This window comes from Taudactylus pleione, unplaced genomic scaffold (genome assembly GCF_031769625.1).
Source record: "Taudactylus pleione unplaced genomic scaffold, aTauple2 ptg000207l, whole genome shotgun sequence".
Taxonomy (NCBI): domain Eukaryota; kingdom Metazoa; phylum Chordata; class Amphibia; order Anura; family Myobatrachidae; genus Taudactylus; species Taudactylus pleione.
The window spans coordinates 235,507-254,471 of NW_028284609.1; the positions used below are offsets into that span (position 1 = coordinate 235,507).

The 18,965-nt window shown below is 42.5% G+C and overlaps 1 protein-coding gene across 2 annotated transcripts in view; it reads right to left on the reverse strand.

Annotated features, from left to right (window-relative positions):
• LOC148517843 (cysteine and glycine-rich protein 2) overlaps positions 1-18,753 on the reverse strand; it is a 42,698-nt gene extending 23,945 nt beyond the window's left edge. The window contains exons 1-2 of one of the 2 annotated variants that reach the window (XM_088478092.1): positions 18,625-18,753; positions 4,746-4,780 (exon numbers count right to left, since the gene is read on the reverse strand). The gene's annotated coding sequence lies outside the window, so the exon portion shown is untranslated. The remainder of the gene's footprint in view (positions 1-4,745; positions 4,781-18,624) is intronic. The other variant, XM_088478093.1, reaches the window with a different exon arrangement.
• Positions 18,754-18,965: the final 212 nt, after the last annotated feature.

An 18,965-nucleotide genomic window follows, 5' to 3' on the forward strand; every position in this document is an offset into this window, starting at 1 on the left:
TCTCCCTCAAGATGGGTAATTAAAAACCAATTTTCTTGTCAGCTACCTGATGAGTGCCAATTCTTCTCATTTTTTATATTTCATGGGCTGTTTTGTCCTTAATTGAGCACCCCCAAGTTGATTCTGGTGCTGCAAGTGCGGACACTCTGTATGGTTATTATATATATAAAGGAAGTTAGGGCCAGTTTGGACTAAATCACAAGTCACCATCCAAAGATCTACATCAGAGATTTTCCTGGGATAAAGTATCGGGCGCACGTCCGCTTTATCCCCGTATTCAATATAAAACCTACGAAAACGGGAAGCTGCAAAGTGGGATCTGCGTAAAAAAAACGAAAATTTTCCTGGAATAAATTGTAGGACCCCCCTAAAGTTGTAAAAACATGGGGGATCACTATGGGTACCCCCAGTTTAGCCTGCAAATGAAAGTCGGGGATTTAAATAGCCACAGCAGGTGTTTTTTCCCGACATTGAAGAAGTGTTGCAGAAGAGCACTTAGGTTTTTTTTTTTCGTTTTTTTAAGTGGTCCCATCAAATTTGGGCTACATGAAAATGGGTACTAGCATATTTTGATGTCCCTAAAGTAAATTTTAAAAAATTCTGCAATTGTGCACCTGCCGCTATAAATCTATTCTAGAAAACACATGCCGCATACTTGCAGAATAGCCCTGAACCTATTTCCCTATTTTTAAACACTTTTTTCCCAATTTTTTTTTTTCACCCCAATTTTTTAATTAATTTTTTGAGGTGTCCCTATTTTGTTTTAAACTTTTTTTTTACAGTTATTTTTAAAATGTCATTCCCAGGGGTGCAGGCTATTTTTCTTTAAGTCTGCACCCCTAAACCCCAATTCTGCACTTTTTTTCACCACCTATTCAGTGGTGAAAAGTTTTTTCAAAGACTTTTCGAACCTGCGAAAAGTCTTTGAAATTGAATACGGTGTAAAACCAAAACCTCCGAAAATGACGTCATTGCTGCGAAAACATCGTAAAAACAGAGTTTTCGCTCCATATTGAATACCCCTATTTGTGTAGGCAGCTTAATTACTGCTGTTTAGCTCAGAGTAAAGACAATAAATTACATATGTTGCCTAATGACCCCATTCAGAATATTATGTCGTCCTTTACTCCAGTTGTAGTACATTGATTAATTGAAATAGCCAAATTTATACAATCAGTTAGAGCCTGCAAGTATATGTACATTTGAGTGTATTGCTTCTAGTCCTGTAGAAGCTCACTGAAACAAGTGGTCTGATTCTGCAGTAAAGAAGACCCGTCATGCATACTAAACGAACATTCCACTTTGTTATTCAAAACTCCAAGCAGCGGAGCAGGGTCGTAGGGCCATTACGATTCAGAACGGCATTAAAAGCAAATATACCAGAACTTCTAGTTTGATGTAAAAACAATGTGGAAGTTCATTAAACAAGATGATAAATGAATCGGGAGCACATAAACATTTATACTTTATCCGTATAAGGGGGGCTAAATGGGAGTATAAATCTAATAAACTGGCACAATTCACAAAGAAAATAATTAGGTGTAAAGGAAAAGTGTGCCAAAAGTATTCCAGTCATTGGTAAGTTACTTATTATCACAATAACTCACCAAGGTTATTTTTTTTAGATAATTTCAGTGTCTGTTCACGCACATCTAAAATAATGTATGGTGAAAGAGGTGTTTAAGATTTCTGTAAAATCCAAAGTATACTTTGTATTATGCGCAAGAAATAGTATTTTATTAAAGAGCAGAACAGACATTTTATTCTAATGAAGAACTGTAAATAATGCACTTGTTACTTGGGACACACAGTAAGCACCATAGAGATTGTGCAAATAGATTTACCAGGCATAGGGGGGGAATTATGGACAACTTCAAACTCTTTCAATCAGATTCTGTCATTTTGCAGGCTGTGCTAGAAAAATGACAGTTATGCTGGGTACACACTGGCTGACATATCGGCCATTCAATTGAACGGCCAATATATCGTGTGCATCGGCCAGTGTGTACCAGCGCTATGTCTGTGAACGACATCGTTCTGAGACATCTGCTGCAGATATATTGGGGCATCGTGGTGTGTGTAAGGGCGGTCAGCCGACCGCCTGTACACTTGCTGCACGGGCCAGCGGTGATTGACAGCTCAACTGGGCGGGCGCATATAAATGCCTGCCTGAGGCAAGAGTGATACTGTGGGACCTCTAGGTCGCTCTTACCTCTGTTCCAACTGAACGGCTTGCTGCCAACTGCTACCTGCACTTTAATTATACCACGCAGCTAATACTATTCGGAGGCCATGGGGAGAAATAGACCTGTTGGACATACCAGACCGGGATGAGTACCAGGTCTCCAACAACCCACTGTCACCCCGTTTGAGACAGTTACCGATCCGGCACGCTTTATTCTACTACCACGCATTGCTTTGCTTCACACCTGCCGCTTTTTTAGGAGCCCTATCCGTGACCACAGAGCTGGCCCTAGCCAATTTGGTGCCCTAGGCAAAATTTTGACTGGTGCCCCCTAGCATATAATCCCACCACCAATCTTATTGTTTAAACGTGGACGCATTGCAAAACCTCCTCCTGCTGCTCCCGCGTGGACTCCAGGAGGCTGATTTGCCTAACCTGGCCCTTCTATGCAGAAGCTTGTTCTGACTAAAGGCTGGGCAGATGAGGATCCTGGTCACATGACGGCCTGGCCATCCGCTGTGCTACCCAATCTGAGAGCTCCGATCGCCGCGGCGTGCTGGGGGAGAGACCGGTAGCTGCACCGGCTCCAGGGTAGGTGGGAGCAGCGGCTAGTGGCAGGCGGGGGACAGACAGGCAGAGCTCAGCCCTGGAATTCCCCTAGCGTTCTGAGTCGCCCCTAGGCATTTGCTTATAATGCCTAGGGCCGGCTCTGCATGACCATATACAACTATTACAGGTCACGACGGCCCTGAAGTGCTGCTAATACGAATAAACGTTGTTTAGCCTATGCATAGCAAGCAGCGAGGTAATTACAACACGGGGAGTGAGTAACAAACCTTTATTTAGTTACTGCCATTTTCAACTTAAGAGAAAGTTATTACTATTTGCAACATTGTATTCAAACAGCGTGACGGCCCAATGCAGCTGGTTCTTAAAGACATGAGCAGAGAGACTATTAGATTGTTTAATTGGATGTCATCCAGCGACTATAATACAATTATTTGAGTTTTTATGAACATTTGTTGTTCTTCTCTGGGTTTTTAATCTTGTACCCTGATTATTGTTTAATGATAATACTGTGATTGATTGTTATTGTCTGTATTTTTGTTGTGATGCCATATTCATAGGATCTTATACAATATCTTTATACATTAAATATGTGTTATACTGTATGTGAACCAGACTTCCACTGATTATCTGATTACCGTTTATTTGACTAGCGCAATTATTTGGTGAGGGTTACACAGATACCCCTCTGTAATTGCTACAGTCATATTTTGGATTATTAGATTTATTTATTGTACTAATTAGTGCCACCAGATCCTTTTTTATTTTTTTTGCTATTTGTTTATCTCTTGAAAGTTTAAAACAACTCCCCCTAAGGGATCTATTTAGCAAGCGTGACGATGTTGCCCAGATTATTATCGGGCAACATTGTCACGAGTTTTTATCAATTATGATAAAATATGGCTGCTATTCAGCAATATTTTCTGCAGGGACAGCTGTTGCGGTAACTCTGCGCATGCTCAGTCATGTGCTAGGGAACAGTCTCCATCCCTGCTTGCGGTGACCGCCGACGGGGTAAGTACAGCTCCAGCCTGCCAAAATTGATTGACATGTGTATACAGGATTTATACTAGCCTGTATACATGTATATTTATGTGGTTTTATAGTTAACATTTATATAGAAATGTTAAATATAATCGCACATAAATATATACAGGCTAGTATAAAGCCTGTATACACATGTCAGTCACATGTCAATCAATTTCGGCAGGTTTAAAAGGCTCTAGGTGGACTTACCTGCCGCCGATCACCGGGAAGCAGGCACGGAGACTGGGCGGGCTTACAAGATGCTGCAGGGACTTATGGGAAAATTTCCCTCTGTCCCTGCAGTTTTCGGGATATTTAAGTATTTTCCTCATATAACGCCATTCTTAAATGGCGTTATATAGATAAAGGAAATATTTTAGGAGTGATTTAATGCTTTTTGCTTTGCTGAATAGCAAAAAGCGTTAAAGCACTGTAGAGATCAATGGCTGATCCCTACAGTGCGGTACTCTGCGAATTAGGAAAATATGAAGATAATTACGGTATCTTCTCCATATACACATTGCTGAATAGGGCAAAAGCTTAAATAATGTGGAAATGAGTGTTTTAGCATTTATTACGTCAATTATATCATGATGATTAGACCCCCAAGTGTCTTACGCTATAGAAACCACCACAATTGTACAGCACCTAAAAAGGACGCAGTGATCAGTATGTAACCACTGTTACTGATTGAGCGTCTTTAAACTCCAATGGTAATACAAAAGGCGCTATATAAATAAAAATCAACCACCTTAAATATTGCATGTGAAAAAATCAGTCAAAATTCCATCTTAAAAAAATGCAGTATGTAGGCTTTTAATTTCAGATTTGGAAATATTTTTTAAATTAGATGATTCATTTTGTTTAATCAGTCTCAGATTAAAACAGGCCAACTGCACGACAAAACAATCCGCTTAAAATATATATATATATATTTTTTTAAAACATTGGTATATTTAGAACTTACATTTCTTTCCTGATCTCGGGCTTTGAGGTAATATTCTGGAAGAGAATACAATCACATATTTTATATGCAGTTTCCGCTTTCTCTTTGTTAGTCGCAGCAAGATGCATTAAAGGATGTTTTTCTTCAGTCTTAAGCATTGTTCTCAGACATGATAGTGACACTCCAATGCCACTACACTAACATTTGTGCATATACAGTATGTAGGTCAAATGTGGTGTAGTCTAAGCAGATAGACTCACATATATGACCAGAATACTAAACCATACCTGCCAACTTTTTGTCATTTTTCCAGGGCAGTATTAGGTTTTAAATATTTATCCCTGAAATGTTCCTACTTTACAGTATTCGGTAATGATCAACAGCACAGTAGAATTTTTTTTCCTTAAAGCATTTCTTGTTATCTGCTCTTTTTTCAAAATATATTTATAATCCATAAAAACTAAAATCTAATTTAATTCAGTAAACAGGACATAAGTGATTGTCGGGTTACAAAGTCCACTGAGACTGCATCATGCATGAGGTGCTCAGATGGTCTCTGGATATTAGTTTAAAATGTTGGTATCTATGCTAAACATAGCCACAAAGGTAGGTTTCCATTGGAAAGGGAATATTTAAAATAGAACATATTTAAAAAATACAGTGACAACAGTTATCGGCCTACAAAATTGAGTAACTGGTCCAAGTTAAATATATAGAGATTAATAAAAATACGGTTCTTGACAAAATATTTAAACCCCAGCTGCACTGATTTAGACTCGACCTTTTGGAAAAGCTTGTGCGAAATGCGTGTCATGTTGATTGGGGGTCATCACGCAGATTGGCATGACCCTATGGTTTTCAGTTACCGTAGATATATGGAGAACTTGTTGTATGACCCTAAACGGTCTGATTTTACAGCAGTGCGACAGGCAGGGAGACAGATCAAAAAGATTTGCTATCTCTCTGCACTGCTACATGGCAGAGTGGTATCTGTACTCAAACAAGCCACACACACACACACACCTCAATGACATACGGGTCTGCAAAAATACAGATACATTATGCTTGTATAACCCATTCTTGGTGGTAATTTACAAATTAAACATAGGCCCGCATTCAATTTGAGCCGAGCAGCATTAACTTAACGCAGCACGGACTCAATGTTGCCTTCGCCTGTCTTCCAGGCGTTAAAATATCGCGCGCGTGCCCGCGTATCCCTGTATTCAATTTGAAAGTAGGCGAAAACGGGACCCGGCGATACTTGGAACGGCGGTAAAAATGGGAATTTTCGGGAAATAATCCTAGGACCCCCCTAAAGATGTCCAGACATGGGGGATCACTATGGGTACCCCCGTTTTTGGCTGCAAAAGAAAGTCGGGTTTTTAAATAACTGCGGCAGGTGTTTTTTTTCCCCGACTTTGAAGAAGTGATGCAGAAGAGCATTTAGCTTATTTTTTCGTTTTTAAAAATGGTCCCATCAAGTTTGGGGTACATGAAAATGGGTACTAGCATATTTTTAAGTCCCTAAAGGTAGTTTTATAAATTCTGTAAAAATACACCTGCCGCTACTCTGCGCAATAAAAAAAAAAAAACACCTGCCACATCCTTGGGGACCCCACCAGTATTAATTTAGTCAGTTTGGCTTTTTGTTTGACAATTTTTTTTTGTCACCCCAAAATTTTTGTTTTATCTTTTGTGGTGTCCGATTTTTTTTTTTTTTTTTTACATTTTGTTTGGAACATTTCGTTTTAAGGGGGCATTCCAAAAAGTACAGGCTATTTTTTTTTTATAAGCCTGCACCCCTAAACCCCAAATCTAAACTTTATTTCACCTGGTATAGTTAATTAAAAAATTATCCGTTTTTTAAAAATGACCCTTGACCCCATTTACGAAAAAAAAAACGGGAATTTTCAGGAAATATGCCTGGGACCCCCCTAAAGATGCCCAGACATGGGGGATCACTATGGGTATCTCTGTTTTTGCCTGCAAAAGAAAGTCTGGTTTTTAAATAGCTTTTTTCCTGCAGCGGCTATTAGAAATCCAGACTTCCTTCAGGAGATAAAAATGGGGGTACCCATAGTGATCCCCCATGTCTACACATCTTTAGGGGGGTGTCCCTAGAATATTTTCCGAAAATTCACGTATTTTTTTAACCTGTAAAAAAAAAAAAATTTACTAAAAAAATTTACAAAAAAAATTACATAAGGTCCCCCCCCCAATAGCCAAACCAGCCCCAGGCTTGCCAGCCAGTGGTGGTTTCTAAAAATAAGCAGAACAAAATGTGTAGGGTTCCACCGTATTTTAGAAACCAACACCAGGTTGCAGGGACTAGTGATGGTTTTAAATCTAGGGGGAAAAAAAGACATGGGGTACCCCCTATATTTAAGACCAGCACCAGACCCAACCGACTGGGGTGTAATGCCACAGCCCGGAGACCCAATCACCGGGGCTCCAGGTCCAAAGCATTACACCCCAAGTCGGTCAGCGCAAGCCGGTGATCTCGGGGGAGTCGGGGACCCCCCAAAAAAGGGTCCCCCCTCTCCCAAGCACCATAGGCTTACGCTGAAGCCTGGGGCTCATCCCCATACCCCTGGAGCGGTGGGTATGGGGGTTATAGGGGGGCCAAATAATGTAACATTATTGTACTTTACAGTGGAACTACAAGTGCCAGCATGCCTGCCATTTTGCAGTTGTGGAACTACAAGTGCCAGCAGACATGCGCCACCTGTAATTTCACTGAAAAATAAATAGTTAAAAAAAGACAAAAACACACACACCGTGACAGTATAACTTTATTACACACACCTACCCATTCACACATACTTACCTATACCAGATTAATCTGTCCCCTTCTCCAGTAGAACATCCGAAAAACATGGCCCTGCAAGGAAGATTTCATACTTACCAGGTCAGGTCACATAGCTAACTTTGGAGGGGAGGCCTAGCAATACAATCAGCCCTACCACAACCAATGTCTCCTCTTCTGAGCAGGCAGAGAGGCCTATGAATGCACAGGTAATAGTGGGTGCAGAAGCTGATTCTAGGCCCAGTAACTGCTGCACTTCCTGTAACAGCAGTACTTCTGACATTGGTTACAGATCAGTGAGCCTTGTGTGTGCAATATGAGCAATCTCCATTTACCTTTCAAAATGTGCACAGTGGAAAGGGTCTCTTTGTAAAAATAAAAAAGGGGAGGAGGATGTTTTAATGTTAATAGCACAAAAAAAAAAATCATCAATTTATGGTGCAGCGAAAATCGGGCTTTTGTTAAACACATAATGGCAACTCAGGACAGCATTATGCTTACCTGCAGGCTTGCAATGTGCTAATCACATGTTCTTTCTCCAGCACATTACCAGCTCACACATGCGCAGTCCGAGTCCGACACACTCAAGCAGTGGCGGAACTCCCGGAGACAATGGAGTAATTTGCCGCCGGGCGTCAGCCCTGAAGGGGGCACCTGGCTCCATTGTCCCCGGGAGCTGCATGGAGAAGGAGCGCCTCGGATCGGCGCTCCACCTCCATTGGTGTAACTACGGAGGGTGCAAGGGGTGCGGTCGCACCCCTGCACCCTCCATTTGCCGGGCGCCCGCTGAGTGTGTTACCAGCGGGCGCCCGGCTCCTATCCTCCTGGCGGTAGCCGGAGGACAGAGCTCCCTCCGTCTTCCGGGTCCCGCAGTGTACTATGGGAGTGACGTCATAACGTCACTCCCATAGTGCCGAGGAGCGGACGCCGGGGACGGAGCTCAGGAGTGAGCTCCGTCTTCCGGGTCCCGCAGTGCACTATGGGAGTGACGTCACTCCCATAGTGCCGAGGAGCAGACACCAGGGATGGACGGCAGCAGCACTGGAGCAGGGATAAAGGTGTTTGTTTTTTTTGTGTGTGTGCGCGCGCGCGGTGGGGGCCTCACCACTGGGGGCCAACTACAAGGGGCCTCACCACTGGGGGCCAACTACAAGGGGCCTCACCACTGGGGGCCAACTACAAGGGGCCTCACCACTGGATGTTCTGCATAGGGGGACCATTACTGGGGAGCATTACATAGGCGGACCACTACTGGGGGCATTATATAAAAGGAACTGCATAAGGGGAGCGGCGGCAGCTGGGGCTGGCATAGGTGCTGGGGGTGGTACATTTTAGTTTGGGGGGGCACCTGGGATGAAGTTACGCCACTGCACTCAAGAGTATTTTATGCGCATGTACGGCCTTACCGACTCACGCATACACAAAGAGAGAAACTTGGCTTGCATTATTAATATCCTGATTGCAGGGTGCAGAAACTGCATCGTAGGACAAGTAGATTTACTTAGGTCCTCTGCCGCAGGTGTAAAATACACATAAACAGAGAAAATTGCATACAGTATTCAGATAAAAGAAAAATGCATTATTTAATAAATGGACCCCTAAGATTGATGCAACCTCATCAGCATCGTTTATTAATATGAAAATGTGAACCCAAGAAGCTCACACAAAACAAAAGCAGACTTCTATAAACAGCTGTTGTAAATGGGCAAAAAAAAAAAAAGATACAAACCAACCAAGAAAGATAAGTTAGAAAGTTAGAGTTTCATTTAAAATAAAAATGTGATTACACAATAATTGATTATTAAACCATATAGTATGGCCATGACCCTATTTTCTTCTTTCTCCTAGTTACCCAATGCTGATATAGCACAGTGGTGATTACAAATATTTGCTTTTGCTGTTTGAGTACAGGTTTGCACTCAGCAACCTACAATAGGTACCTTTCCTGATTTCATTTCAGCCTTTGGCGAGTCCATCCTTCCATGATTAGGGAAAATGGACTGTCCCATTTGTGTGAATGTACCAACGAACATAAGTCTTCCTATCCGACAAATCCTTAAACTTAACTATAACTGGCACCATACAAAGTTGTTGTTTTTTTTCTGTGTTTTTTTTTAAATTTGATTCTTTTTTTCAGTTACCAGGTCAGCTGAATGATGCCCAGCTCCCTGGTGACACTGGCTGACGGCAGTAAAAGTAGCCTCACCACTTGCCAGGACATTAAGCTTGAATGAGCTGGCTTATCATCTCACTTGTGTTTACCAATACCCTGGACTTCCAGTTACACAAAAAGAGAAAGCTGAAGGGGGAAAGGGGAGGGGGGAGGGGTTGTAATTGGAATTGAAAGTTTATTTTAATAAAGCCTTTCTTCCTATAGGCTCCTGTGGCTACACCACTCTGAGATAGCATTAGCTAACAGAGAATGACAACAGTACTCCTACCATTGCAGTACGCAAGAATAAGTTGCAGAAAGACCCCAGTAAAAGCAACTGGTCATGATAGCAATGAACAGTCGTCTGCTATTAGGATTTAGGTCTTTTTGCCATTGATAATTAGATCCCCTAGTGTGGTTGTGTCCTTCGAGTGTCCCATTATTTATAAACAAATTCTTATTAAATGGTTTCTTCCATGCAGTCCTTCACATTCAAGAAAACCATCTGTGTGGTCACAGGATTACTTCCCATCTCACCATAAAAAACATAAGTCACATGCTTCATCTTTAGTCATTTGACCATTCTCAAATACATATGAAGGTCTAATACTTCCTCTGATTTTCTGTTGCTAGAGATAACAAGCTTAAAGCAATATAAGGGCAAATACACCAACCAGCCATAACATTAAACCACCGACAGGTGACGTGAATAACATAGGTTATCTTATTACAATAGCACCTGTCAAGGGGTGGGATATATTAGATAGCAAGTGAACATTCAGTTCTTGTGTTGGATGCAGGAAAAAAATAGGCAAGCGTAAGGATCTGAGAGACTCGGACAAGGGCCAAATTGTAATGGCTAGACAGAGCATCTCCAAAATGCCAGGTCTTGTAAGGTGCTCTAGGTATGCTGTGGTTAGTACCTACCAAATGTGGGTCTATGAATGACAACCCTTGAACAAGTGACAGGGTCATGGGTGCCCAAGGCTCATTGATGCAAGTGGGAAGTGAATGCTAATGTGTCTGGTCTGATACCACCCAAGAGCCACTGTAGCACAAATTACCGAAAAAGTTAAATGTTGGCTATGATAGAAAGATGTCAGAACACACAGTGCATTGCAGCTTGCTATGTATGGGGCTGCAGTGCTGCAGACTGGTCAGAATGCCCTTGCTGACCCCTGTCCCACACCGAAAGCACCTACAATTGGCACCTGAGTGTCAGAAATGGACCAATGGAAAAAGGTGGCCTGGTCTGCTGAATCATATTTTCTTTTACATGTGGACAGTCGGGTGCATGTTCATTGTTTACCAGGGGAAGAGATGGCACCAGGATGCACTATGGGAAGAAAGCAAGCTGGTGGAGGCAGTGTGATGCTCTGGGCAATATTCTGCTAGGAAACCTTGGGTCCTGACATTCATGTGGATGTTACTTTGACACATGACACCTACCTAACCATTGTTGCAGACCAAGTACACCCCTTCATGGCAATGGTATACCCTGCTGCCAGTGGCCTCTTTCAGCAGGATAATGTACCCTGCCACACTGAAAATTTGTTCCAGAATGGTTTGAGGAACATGACAGAGATCAAGGTGTTGACTTTGCCTCCAAATTCCCCAGATATCATTCCAATTAAGCTGTGGGATGTGCTGGAAAAACAAGTTTGAGCCATGGAGACTGCACCTCACAATTTAAGCTGAATACACACTGACAGATACATTTGCGATCAATTGATCGGCCAATGTATCTTCTGCCCGTCGGCCAGTGTGTACCAGCAATATGTCGGTGAACGTCGGCATTCACAGACATATCGTATTAGCTGTGCTGCACAGCCGATGGACAGATATGTCTGCAGATATAGCTGTCCATCGGCAAGTGTGTACGGGCGGTCTGCAGACCGGCCGCGCACACACACAGCAGCAGCCGCGAGGATGTGGTCGGGACACACCCCCGACCCACCCACCGTGTCCCACCCCCCCGGACCCGAGGGCACAAGCAGATGACGGCCATTCAGTGTGTATGAACGACCATCATCTGCATATATATGTGCAGATCACTCGATCAGCAGATATATGTCAGGTGTGTACCCACCTTTACAGGACTTAAAGCATCTGCTGCTAACATCTTGGTGCCAGATACCACAGGACACATTCAGAGGTCTTGGGGAGTCCATGCCTCGAGGGGTCAGAACTGTTTTGGTGGCGCAAAGGGGGCCTACACAATATTAGGCAGGTGGTTTTAATGTTCTGGCTGATTGGGGTATATGAAGTGATGATGACCTTACTTTTTGGTTGCTTCTCCAAAATAAAAAAATAAAAATAAAAAGCGTCCCATGGAGATATCAGAGACTTAATCAGCAGCACATTTTCTTCTGCCAAGAATAACGTAGCCAGCTATGGTGGAGAAGTGTGATGTGCATTAACTCAGCGATGAAAAGCTTCGATGCTTGCCCACTAATACATAACACCATCTAAAGATGGCACTATGGTTACTTACTAGTACTGCATCCGGACGTCCTTGTGCATGCACCATAATGAGATCTCAATGTGTTTCAACACAGCCGCAAAGGAGCATTACCGTAACAGTGATTTTCTTTAATAAATGTCCACACAGAGACATCCTCCATCGCTGCAATAAGGGGTCTTGCTCTATACTGATAAACACTTTCCCATTTTTTAAGTGGTTGCATTAAACAAGAGGAAACAGGTATTCTTATCCACATTAGCTGAAGTGCCTTCAGGGGATCATTTATCATTTACTGCAGTGTAGGATGTATCTGATAAATCTCCAGAGGCTGGAGCTGTGAGTGAAAAGGGTTATGGATAAAATACAGCAGTGGCACAGAAATTGCCCAGTTTTATATATAGAAATAAGTGAAGAAATGTAGATGAAAGTACAGCTTTGTATGCAAGTAGAAAAATCTTGTAGGTGTTCTAGAAATTGACAAGGAGCTAACAGGAATGTTTTAAGAGGATCATGGGTACACATATGGGAAGACAAGAGCAACACTGTGGGTGACATATGTGGTGCAGATAGAAGCAGAAGACCAGACATAGATTATAGCAGTTAGTCATTGTGGGACAGAATTAGGGCATGCATTAGTTTTAGTGCTTGAGTAACAATTAAATGGGCGTATCATAGCAATGTTTATGAAGAATAGCAGCATGGTTGTTGTGTTTGTGTGACTGTGGGAAAGTGAAAGAGTGACAAATGAAATACAACACCAAGACAACAAGCCTGGGAAACGCGCTCAATTGAGTAGATGTCGGCTGTTAATGGAACTTCAGAACCTCGGCTAGGGCAAAAGATATAATACCTTTATTCATGTTATGTTTCATGCATCAGAGACATGTACACTTACAAATTCCTGATAGGTACTTAGTAATCGCTGTTTGAACCTCCAATGTAATTTTTGCTATTAGCAAGTAGAGCTGTGCTTCATCAGAACACAGGTTATACCGTTCATATAGACAGCATATAATAACTAAAAGACCAGAGGCCCAAGCAATGATCCCTTAGCTGTAACAGCTAAATCTACAACAGCTGAAGCTGAATCTTTAATAGAGACATTAAAGGAATGATTAAACAGATGTGACAAGAGTCAAAAAAATCATCATACTGGCCTATTATACTTTTTAGTTAAATGTACCCTAAAACAATTTCTTACTGCTGCAAATCCTGGCGATAATTTTTTATTTTTTTTGGCTATTACATTACTGCTGGGATGGGACCTGGCTTCTCTACTGTGCAGGAGTGACCATCAGGCCTCTAATGTAATTATACGCTGCTGGGGAGGGACCCAAAGGTCACTCTCCAGCATTATAAAAAAAAAAAACACCATTTGAAAGTCTAGCCTATAGGCTACAATGGCGAACACCATCTAAGGATTGTGTTAGCTATCGGGGCCAAAATATGCAAAGATTACGCAAGACCACAGTCCCTATTATGAATAATGTGCACTGCAGTATCCTTTGTTATTTAGCTGAAGACGGGGGATCTTTGATATCTCTGGTATTTGCCCATTAATAAATTAATTCATTCAGAAACTGCCATGAATAAGAATCCAATAAGTTTGATAAATAGGCCCTTAGTCACAGAGCCGTTATAAATGTTAGTGAAAGGTACAAAATTACTACTATAAAGAATGATCCTTTAGATCCAAGTAATATGTAGCTCATTGGCTATTTTCATAAAATTTGTTTGTCAAGAGAGGGATGTAATATTCAGATTGGAGATGGTCAAGTAGGTTATTGGGCTCTAGAAATTCAGCTAGTTGATTAGCAGCAAAATATTTCAGCAGTAAGGTATAATAGAGACAGTACTGTAAACTGAGGCTATGAGCTTGATTCAGAAGTGGACAGTAATGCAGCTGCGATTGTCTTTATGCTAATGCCCCAGCCGGTGGTATTCGTGCAGAAATGCCCATTTGTGTATTAAGTAATACCATTGGTCACACAATACGACATTAGAGCAGCCCTGTGGATTGCTCAGAATGTCCGTTGGAAGATGGCCGCAATTTCCAGCTCACGTCTAGCTAGCCACCCCACGTTACCACTCAGGAACGTCCACTTAAATGGTCTCTTTCTGCACCAAATCCGTTCTGTGTACCCCGGCGGTAAACCATCAGGTCATGTGCATTGTGACTCGATAAATGCGTAGACTGAAATCAGCCACTTGAGACCAAAATCAACACTTGCATCCACCTCTGTATCAGAACCTAAATGCTGTATGTAGGGAATATTGGTAGTATTAGAGTGATTGAATGTCTCAAGAAAAATACCAGAGGAAAGAGATGGTTGAGGATTTTGGATAAATTGAGACAGTTTCAGAAATCTGAGGGAATGGGATAGAGACCGCATAGTGTAGACTGCGGCCTAATTCAGCTTAGGACGGAATTGCAAAGATGCACGCAGGCAGCTTTGTAATTCCATCCTTGCAATTATGGTAATGCAGCAAGAGGCATCACGCCTCCTGCATGCATTATTTATCCGAGCTGCGTTGCACAATGCAGCATCGGATAATGTGCGTGAACATCGACCCGCTAAGTGACTCATGGGGTTTCACAAGCCAGCCGCTGCAGATGAGAGAAAAGCCAGGAAAGAGATCCTGCCCTCCTCACTCTACCCCCCCCCCCCCCAACACTACACCCCCGTTTCAGGAAATAGAGGCCGTCACCGCCCCCTCTCACCCCATAAATGGCAGAAGACTGTCTATCAATTACTGTCTGCGTGCAAATACGCAGGATCCATACTGCACATGCGCAGAACGGGTAAGGCATCTGCGCATAATATTCCAGACCATCGGGAATCTGCGTTCAGCAGTGCCCTGAGTTAATACAAAGACCACTTACTCTATGTTAGAAAATTAATGGACAATATTAGGAACAGTTATGGCTCCTACACACTACACGATATCTTTAACGATTTGGCCATCGGGGTTGTCTGCCTCATCACCTGATCTTACGTGCAGCATGTAAGATCAAGCGATGTGGCTGACTATCCCATGCAGCTCTATGCCAGGGGGGGCGGGGGGGCATATCGGGCACTGGATTGTCCAGTGTGTACGGACCACCCGATATGGGGGTCGTGTGTCACATCGCTGGATACATGTCATTTAGTGTGTATACAGACTTGCACAGGGATTGATTGTACAGATAATTTTCTAAACAAAGTACAATACATTCAGCTACAGTCATGAGGTGTGATTAGAGGAGCTGCTGACAATTAATTTTATTTGCATTTGTTAAATTACCTAAATGATGATTGCTTGGCTTGTGATAGAGCTGAATTAAAGCATGAAGACTCAGAAAAGCAGTCTTTAGAGGAGTTATGCTAAATAACGGTGCCATGGCAAACAATTATTCAGTATTAAAGAAACTCTGTAAAATTGCCAAGAGTAATATGAGATACACACTAAAGGACAGAATGTTAGATCCACCCACAAACCGATCTAACGATTTGGCAAAGTTATGCACAAACGACCTTGTGTATACACACTTACCAATCGGCCACACTATATGTCTGGCCAGTAGAACCAGCTGTGATGTCATTATTGCTGGTTCCTGTGGCCAGTATATGGGTTGGTCAGTCATCTGTACACACAAGCAGATGTGAAAGATATACTGCATCTGCCATGCATCACGGCCAATGCAATATATCTGTGAAAGACGTCCTTCATAGATATATTGTGTGTACACACGGTCAGATAGACTGAACAATAGATTGGCTGTACGAACGATATATGTCATCTAGTGTGTAGGCATTAGGGTTGTCTGCACATTACCAAGAATTACAGTATAGTAACTTCTCAAATTTTACTGTGCACCTCAATGGGCTGAGAAGTAAACCGAGAAGTTGGTGGCCATGTGTTGCTGGGGAAATGGTCCAAATGCTGGTAATTCATCGCTAACAACTGAATTACAACTAATGGATCACCATATTCTACCAGGTTTGTTTGCAACTAGGAAGTGTCAGAGGGCATGTATAAAAATCAGCAGCTTGTAATGCTAGAATAATACAGGGAGGAACATGTACATCTAACTCATTATTAGTTACACAATAGGTCTACAGCAGCATTCTTCAGGCAGTATCACAGATTTAAAGTTGTTACAAGGCATGTAACAACTGTATTTACAAGAAAGGTTAATACAAAAGTTGTATTTTCTTTGACACAGAAAGAGACTAAATAGAAGACTCAAGATAATACATGTGGAATATTTCATAAACCCCACCCAAGTCTAGGGCCTACATGGAGCCAAGGATCAAAAGTTTAAGAAGAGGTCATTGTGAGGAGTTCTGGAACTGCCCTCATCAAAACATAAAAGGTGGTGTCACACGGATGCTTTAATTTCTCCAAATTACAAGCAATGTCTTATTAAATGGGAAAGTATATTATACAAACGCTTTAATTGCTGAAGCGTAGTGGCATATGTATCATAGGTGTACAGTGCACATGGGCCAATTGGAATACCACACAACACGATTTGCCACCGTGGCTGCAGGTACGGCATTCCAACTTCATATGGCCGTTAGATGGCGCCTTCTTTCTGGCGTTATATTCGGAAAGGTGCCTGTGCACATGAGCAGCAAAGATTCTGGCAATGTGCCAAAGTCTTTGCTCTTTTCTGTGAATGTGCCATCTTTGCACCATCTTTCTAAAGATATCACCGGAAAAGAGGGCACCTCTGGAACAAGTATGGGGGACCCAACTGTGCGGTGAGGGGGATTTTCTGCACACAGACCCCAATCCTGCTCAAGTAGATATGTATCCAAAGTGCTCAATAAAAAACGAGTTCCCAAATAAAACATACTATATTTGAGCAGAACTTGGGACTATTTATCAAGCCTTTTCGTCCCAGTGAACATGCAGACACAGAACGTTTACACATTTATTAGTTAAATGTCCTATTTAACAAAAACACCTATTATGCAGGAGATAGCACAGATATCTCCATCATTAATGGCAAAGTCTTATACCCCTTTTACAACGCAGCAAAAACCTGTGTTATTGCCAGGTTATCCCAGGTCGCGACTCAGTGTGAAAGAGTTAACCCGGGTCCAGCGTCTCGGGTTAACACTTTCTACTCGGGTTGTTCAGAGATGGACCTGGGTTACAGGGCAGTGTGAACAGGTAACCTAGGTCATCCGATCCGGGTCCCGTTTACTGCACAGGGAGAGCTGCCTTCTCGGCGCTTGGAAATTATGTCATCGCAAAGCGCTGGCAGAGGTAAGCCCCGGCAATATCCCACATCCAGCCTGCGGTGTAAACTGGCTTCATGCCGCTGTGACACAGACCCAGGATTTAGGTGTAAAAGGGTATTAGTAGACTGCAGTCCCCATTCTATAGGGGTATTCCAGTTGTGCTAACGCTATATTCAAATACCTTGTAAGGGGTCCAGAGTGTGAAGAGGGTCCATTTAGATATCTCTGTCTGTATGCTTGCACACTAACACTGCTGGTATAGAACCTAGTAGTGTAAGTTTTTGCTGCTACCACTATTGGATCGAAAGTAGATTTAAGATGCGAGGACAGCAGCGTTATTGTTCAAAAAAGTATTTTCTACATTGCAAGATCGATTGGAAATTAATTCAGAAAATATTGATAAATGGGGCATTTTTAAGACTCATAACAAGTAGTGAGATTTTAAAGCACTGCACTTTTCCAGCTGTGATTTAAATATATAAATAAAAATCTGCTATAAAAAAAAAACATAGCAGGGGCACATCTCAATATGGGGTGAGCTAAGAGGGCAAAGCTCTAAATAAAATATGGTGCGCAAAATGTGGGAAAGATATGTATCAAAACAACACAACTTTTCAAACTCTTGTATCACAGTACACAAAACACACAATGAAGCCTGTAGTTATTGACACTTATAATAATCCTGTTTGGTGCCGTGTGACTGAACACCTGTATTTAGAAGAAGAAAAAAATTCCCTCCTTTTGCGGTTACTTTAAAATAATGTATAATGTAACTCCGTATAGCGGCGCTTATATGGACGAGCAGGTCATAAAGGGAGATTACAGTATAAACACTGACGTGCTGGTAGTAATAGGACTCCGGGCTATAGATCACCGTGTAAGTCAGCAGCAGACACGATGTTATTCAGGACTCAGCAGGAGTAAAGTAAATGATAATAAATCACTCTGATAACGCCAATATGTCATCTGTATACACCGGCGGCTTCCGCAGCGCACACAGCAGTCAGGGACCAGAGGGATTGCCCACAGAGGGGGCACTATCACCCCAAATGAACACTCACTTGCGGCGTCTCTTCAATGTAACAAGAAAATACCCCATTATCACACAGGAAGACAGGTTTTTCCATAAACGTGGAGGTTTCCTGTTTCTCATATAGGAGAGGGCCAGACATGTAACTATATGCATTCGATTAGCCTATGATAACCACAGAGATTGCATTAGCTATAGGCACTTGCATACTCACCAGGAGAGCAATCACTGCTCGGAGCACACAGCGCGGATAGGAGAAGAGTGAGAGGCTGTGTGCAGCTGCTCGGCGTATGTAATAGGGAGGAGGGGCCTGTCTCTATGTCACACACCAGTATAAGGAGAGGTGGGGGCGAGCGCTCCTGCACTTATGCCACATACTCTCCCTTCCAGCCCCCAGGATGACATCACTCAACATCTTCTCCCCACTCCTCACACCGTAACCTCTGCGGTGCTGGCTGTTCCCGGCCACTCTCGTCGGACCCTGCTGCTACTAGCCAGCCAGGTACAGCAGGCAGAAAGCTGAATATGTCAAAAGACACAGTCACAGAACTTGGT